Source organism: Diabrotica virgifera, chromosome 8, assembly GCF_917563875.1.
Source record: "Diabrotica virgifera virgifera chromosome 8, PGI_DIABVI_V3a".
Taxonomy (NCBI): Eukaryota; Metazoa; Arthropoda; class Insecta; order Coleoptera; family Chrysomelidae; genus Diabrotica; species Diabrotica virgifera.
The window spans coordinates 137,426,180-137,433,142 of NC_065450.1; the positions used below are offsets into that span (position 1 = coordinate 137,426,180).

Genomic DNA, 6,963 nt, shown 5'->3' on the forward strand with positions numbered 1-6,963 from the left:
GTTATATCATTGTAATATTATGTTTGTACCTAACTGTTAGTTAATTTTGTAGTTTGTTCCTGATGAAGATGAAAAATTAATAAATACTCATCGAAATATCGAATTCAACAGAATTAAATGTAGTTTCAATCTAAGCCACAGACCGCAATTTGCGATAGTTTCAACACTGTTTTATAGTGTTATAGAATATACTTGCACGGTCGATAAATACATCGGATTTCGAATCCAGTTCTGTATATATATATATATATATATATATATATATACCGATGAGCCCATAGAGGTTGAAGAGGGCGAAACACATTTCTAAGAGCTGGTGTTTGGATCTTCGATTCTATTCAAAAAATTTTTCCCAGCCCGAAGTAGTGGATGTGTGAATTGTTCGTAAGGGGATTTTTCCGCATTCTCTATTTCATTTGTTTGTTTTCGTACGAGTGGTCGTCCAAACCAGTACCTGTGGATCTTTTGATCACTGAGTGTGTTTCAAAGATCTGCATCTTTTGTTTTTTCATAAACATTATCTTACTTACTCTAAAGTAATTAGGGAATTAAAACTTGAGAATGGCATTGTCAGGTTGGGCGTAGATTTACGTTCCTGCTATGTCTAGGTCTCGAATGTTGTTTTTTGATTGGAATGTGTCTGAAGATATTCAACCTCTCATCTTCACCGATGAGCCCATAGAGGTTGAAGAGGGCGAAACACATTTCTAAGAGCTGGTGTTTGGATCTTCGATTCTATTCAAAAAATTTTTCCCAGCCCGAAGTAGTGGATGTGTGAATTGTTCGTAAGGGGATTTTTCCGCATTCTCTATTTCATTTGTTTATATATATATATATATATATATATATATATATATATATATATATATATATATATATATATATACATATATATATATATATATATATATATATATATATATATATATATATATATATTTACTCCCAGCGTATGAAGTGAGCCACATATCAAAAGAAACTGCGGTTGAAGTGAGGTCCTGTACAAAGTGAGGTCCAGTATACGGACCTCACTTAGTCAATCAATGTAAGACTTTTTCGTAGACATGTACTGATAGCAAACACTGTTTTTTTACAAAAAAAAGTGGGACCTCACTTTGTATGGTCCACATCAATTTTTAGTTCAGAGATTTTCCGCATAGAGGCGCTGACTTTGGCGTATATTTTCTAACCATATATATTCTATGCCCTGTTGAATAACTTATGATACACATAGTGAGGACCATACAACTGGCAACATCTGTTCAACCAATCTTTAAAACAGTGGATCGTCAATCGTCGCATAAATTCAAACAGTACAAAAATGTTTAATACTTTAATCCTTTTTGAGAGCGTAGGCGCAAAATTTCGGTCGAGTTCTTTTTAAACGCATTTATTTTTTTCGAATCCTGAGATAACTAATAGGTATTTTTAAAAAATTTAAACGCAAAATAGAAGACTACATTATTCCCGAGGGCAGAAAGTCCCTTATAATGAACAAAAAGTTTCTTTTGTAATATATATTTAAAATTAAAAATCAGACTATTTTTTTTCACACCTGTGACTTATTAAAATAAATATTATAGAAGTTCTCAAGGACTTTCGACCATGGATAATACAGTAATATTTCTTTCTGCGTTTAAATTTTTTAAAAATACTTAAGGTTTTCTCAGTATTCGAAAAAAATGAACGCATTTAAAAATAATTCGAGCGAAATTTTTGCGCATATGCTCTCAGAAAGGCTTAAAATACTATAAATTTTTGTAATCAGTATTTCAATAGTTATTTATGATATAAGTGTTAAAAGTACACGTTTAAGGCACGCATGTGAAAGTTGGCAGAATGAGCGACAGCGAGTTCTGCAATTCACATGAGTGCCTTAAAAATGCACTTTTTAACACGCATATTATGCAATATTTTTTCTACAAACGTAATTACAGGACAATATCTACAAAAACTTTTACTTGAACTTGACTGACATTCCATTTTTATATTTTTTTGACATTACATCAAAATTGCCTATACGATCAATACGAATTGCAGTGCCATAAAAATTTTAAAGCACTAGTGCCTTAAAGCAGCGCCGGATAAAGGGGCGGGCGAGCAGGGCGACCGCCCGGGGCGCCAGAATTTGGGGGCGCCAAATTTTGAGAGACGCTGATATATAAATATAATATTTACCCCCCTCCGTGGCTCAGTGGTAAGAGCGCCTGCCTTTGGATCGAAAAAATCCGAAAGGTTGTGGGTTCGAATCTCACCAGAGTCGGAAATTTTTCATTTATTATAAATTAATAAATGAATATAGTTTCTGTCCTCGTGGGATCGGTTCTCACCGGAGGTACCGCAGACGTTCGGATACAATTAGCGTCTCTTTGCAAAGACAATGACGTCGACATTGCAAAGTAACAAGCCACTTACTCAACACACACACTACTTACACATGACACTAGGTACCTAACTGTTCAAATTTACCGTACCTACCATGCCAATGGCCATTAGTTGTCGAGGCATTAGCTAAACAAAAAAAAAATATAATATTCTTTACATTCACTATTTTTTTGGACTTTAAAGATTATCTTTGGGCTAAGATTACTCCTAAGACAATTAATATTAAATAATTGTAACAATAAGAAAACTATTTCTAGCTCACAAAAATTCTCTAATAAAAATAATGCAACCTAAAAATTGTTATGGCTTTTAAAGGTCATTTGTCAGGTAATACCTATCACTTTTATGGTATTACAATGTTATACATACATACTTAAAATACACGAAGATCAGATTTACGAAGTATCAACAAATTTATGAATAGTCAGTGATATTATTATACTGCTGCTTGTCATTATAGCCTCAATGGTTAAATAGTTTTGTCTTCCTGTTCTGTAAACTTTGCTTTATCAACATTGTCGTGTGTCCGTGGGTGTGTAATTTGAAATAAAAAAAAAACAAACCAGGTATATCTATATGAATTAGAATTGACAAGTTCTTTTTCATAATATGAATATATAGAAATTTATTTCGAATACTTTGTACGCGTTAAGATGTTTCACTTTTTGCATAAAAACGGCACGAACGACGTATGAAAAAAAGGAATAATAGATTTTTGTGTATATCATAAATTGAACGAGTAATTCCAAAATGATTTGTTATTTGAAATATCTCAGTGGCGTACTATGTTTTTCTTTAAAAAAATTCACACCATTTGAACAGTAGATATAAAATTATTAATTTTATGTCAAAAAATGCGCAATAATTACCTCTTAAAACACATCAAATTTCATTTGCATATCTGGACCGGTTTTAGAACAATAAAGAAATCGTCAGTTTGTAAAAAAATGTCAACACCCCATATCTCGGAAACGAAGTGTTTGCTGACATACGCTTATAGAGCAAACTGTCATTATTTTTTCATACAGAATTACCCTTTAAAGTTTGTCGCAATTATTTAGAAACATCCTGTTTTTCTTGACCACCCTGGATTTCCATAGTTTTTCCTGTATTATTTCACTTGACCGTTATTTTCAGTTCTTTCTGTTTTTCCAGTCCTGCAGGTTTCTTTTCTAATATTGCTTCGTCTATTTTATCTCTAAAAGATTTTCGGGGTCTGTCTCTCTTCCTTCTTCCTATCGGGCTCCAATCTGTTATTCTGTTTATCAACGATTTTGGTCTGCTCTTCTGCCATGTCCATACCAGGTTAATCTCTTTTGTTCTATGTTGTCTATTATCCCTTGAATTCATTACCATTATTTTCTTAATCTCTATGTTATTTATTCTATCCCTTCTACAGCTTCTACTTAGGTATTCGATCTCTGTTGCTCTTATTTTGCATTTGGTTTTCGTATTTTTTATTCAATTTTCACACCCATTATTCAGAATACTTTGTGTCATGGTGTTATATTATATTCTTCTTTTTGTTTTTATACTAATGTTCTTATTGTAACAAAAATGAAGAAAACTTCTGTTGGAGTGAAAGTAAAAAGAAAGATATAGGTACTCCAACAGAAGTAAGGAAAAAAATGTTTACCAACAATAAATGTAATAATGCCAGTGTAACAAAAATAAGGAAACTTCTGTTGGAGTGAAAGTAAAAAGAAAGATATACTCCAACAGAAGTAAGGAAAAAAAAAATACTACTAAAGTTGTACTGAAGAAAGGGGGATTAGAAGGGATAGAAGTAAAGTGGGAAGAGACAGAGGCAAACTGAATAGAGTTGGCTAGCTATAGATGCAAGAGAGCAACTTGACACTCAAGGATGGATACGGCTCGTTTGCATGCCTGTCGAAGAACAGTAGCTCTATATAGATAGTAATGATGACTAAAAGATGAAATAATAAAATAAGAATAATGTACTGAAACTGAATGAAGATGGATAATTGCTAAAGACGAACAAGATAAATAAATCTAACAAATCATGGGCGCCATGAAAATGATCTTCGATCATTTTCCCAGGTATCTTATACTGCTGTCAAATATTAAATATATCAAACCTGTAATAATGAACATAAGGGAGTAATAAAATAATTGATATACAAAATAAGTAAATATTTATTAAAATAACTACTAGATTTTTAACAATCTCAGAGTTAGACAAGCATATATCATGTAACTCTAAAATGACATAAGTTATACAAGAAGCTATATATATTTTAAAGATAACAACAATAATGTTATCTGTTACAAACTTAAATACCTCTTACATATATATAGGGTACAACTCACATGAGTCTTCTACCAAATGGTTATAGTACGCCTGCTACGTACAACTGAATTGAAACCGACAAAGATGAAAATAATACAAATAAATAGGCCCAAGCCTCACTAAGGGAAAATACAATAATGAATAAATAAAGTTAAATATACAATTGACTAAAGTAGAAATGAAGTTGAGATAAATACCGACGATGACCTAAATTAACCGAACAAATGGAATAAAGCGAATAACAGTAAAATATTTGGGAAACAAGCTAGTAATATTAAAAAATAAATTTACCCGAATTACATAAACCAATATTAAAGTATTAAAAACCTAATTTTCTCTAGGCTTATTCCTGTGCACAAGAAGTTACCGTAGATACAAAGTTTGGGAACCAAATAATCTAATATACAAATATGTCAAAAAAAAACCAGAGGTAACCTAAATCTGGAAAAAAACATAGTGTATTTAACAGATAGTCTGAAATATAAAAAAAACCAATAGTTACTAAAACACCTCACTAAATGTTCCCAAACGAGGTTGCGGTTGCATCCTAGAAAATGATGCACCAGGATGGTGCGACCCCATGACTCCTGTAGGCCCAGGTGCCAAGACGAAAATTGAGCTGGAACGCTCCCATAGCTTGTTCCCAAAATTACTACCCAATGATGACTTGACTGTGGCTGTAGTGGTTTCCCAAGGTGGTCAAATAAGGTCTAGGACTTCATGGTAGGGTTTCTCCCAAATGGCTAAAAACATTCCCAGTTTTATTTCCCATTTTAAACATTAGCAAAAAGTAAAGGGAAGAAGAAATAATTGAGGAAACTTTTTAGAAGCATTAACATAGAAAAACCGATCATTAAGATGGAACAAAAACTAATCTCAGGTAACCTTGAACTATTTTGAGTGTGAACACATGAACAAATAATGATAAATGTGAAATTTGAATATGATTTATCTGAGGGAATATCTGTAAAAATATATGGAATTTATAAAAATATTGGAGGTTCAATAAATTTAAAACCTACAGAGAAATGATAATTATTTCTAATATTAATTGAGAATTGCATATGTTTGGTTATGTCTAACCAAAAAATATATTAATATATAATTTTCCTTGAATGAATATTCAATAATCGAAATAATCTACATAAAATCCAAATAATGAGTTGACTAAGAAATTTAACAATGAACCTAATATCTCAAAGGTTCCATCACAAAAACCAAGGCTATACATAAAAAATTACTATGAAAAAGTAGATCTCACCGAATGATTCCTATTTATACTCCAACAGGAGTTGTCACCCACATGTCTCCTCACTCCAGACAATCCCTGGTGGTAATTTTTTACTTTACGTTAAATTTCTTATGTGATAAAATAAGTTGGAGGAAATCATCCGCCATTCTATATGGTATATCTATTCGACACCACAGCTCACAGTCAAGTAAAGAACGAGAGGCGTTTCTCCGCCAAGGTAAACGTCAAATTCTCTCAGAACCCGAATAATTCTCGATAGGTGGAGTACGTTCCATCACCGAGGTATGACGTCACCTCAGTGGTCCTATACGAGAATTTAAATGAGAGACCGAGGGAAAATAATAATAATAATTATTAAAGAGCTACTTTCGTAACGTGACCGTTACATTATCCCACAGTACCGGGTTTAATTTTAGTATGCAGCATATTGTTTGTCCTAGTAACTCGATACCTAAAACCATAGCTTGGTTCTATAGGTATCGAGTCATAGAGATAATAAAAAGCTCATGAGATAATAAAAAAAAAATAATGAATGATTTTATTTGAATTTGCATAGATGATTGTAAGGCCAAGGATATCACAACGGCTCTAAAAGGAAGAGAAAAAATAAAGATGTACATGCTCGCGTTTGCAAAGAATATCCGCATGCTATTTTATGCTAAGTGGATGCCACTCCCTCAATTTAGTTATTGGGGATGCAGCTATATCTTGCGCACAATCAACATGTTTTTTGGTCTTGTAGAAGATTTATACACATTAAATGATATAAATGAGTCAGATTTAATAAATTATTAGACGAATTTTTTACTAAGCAACAACATTTTTGTTTAATTTAGTAGTATTTTGTATTTTGACAACGACACCCGATTTGGGCGTCGAAACGATAATAAAATTATTTTTTTCAATTTAATTGTGGCTTATTTTCCATCTAAATAGTTATTTATACACATTTTTTACTGGTTGTTGATAATGTGCATTTATCTTTTACCTCGCTTCTTCGTCGCTTGAACTTAAA

General features: G+C 32.2%; 1 long non-coding RNA gene across 1 annotated transcript; it reads right to left on the bottom strand.

Moving 5' to 3' along the window:
* Positions 1-4,524: 4,524 nt before the first annotated feature.
* On the bottom strand, positions 4,525-6,328 carry LOC126889820 (uncharacterized). Its single transcript, XR_007700183.1, has 2 exons — positions 5,958-6,328; positions 4,525-5,439 (listed from the first exon to the last, which is right to left on the bottom strand). It is a non-coding gene; the product is annotated as an uncharacterized LOC126889820 (long non-coding RNA).
* Between the last annotated feature and the right edge of the window lie 635 nt (positions 6,329-6,963).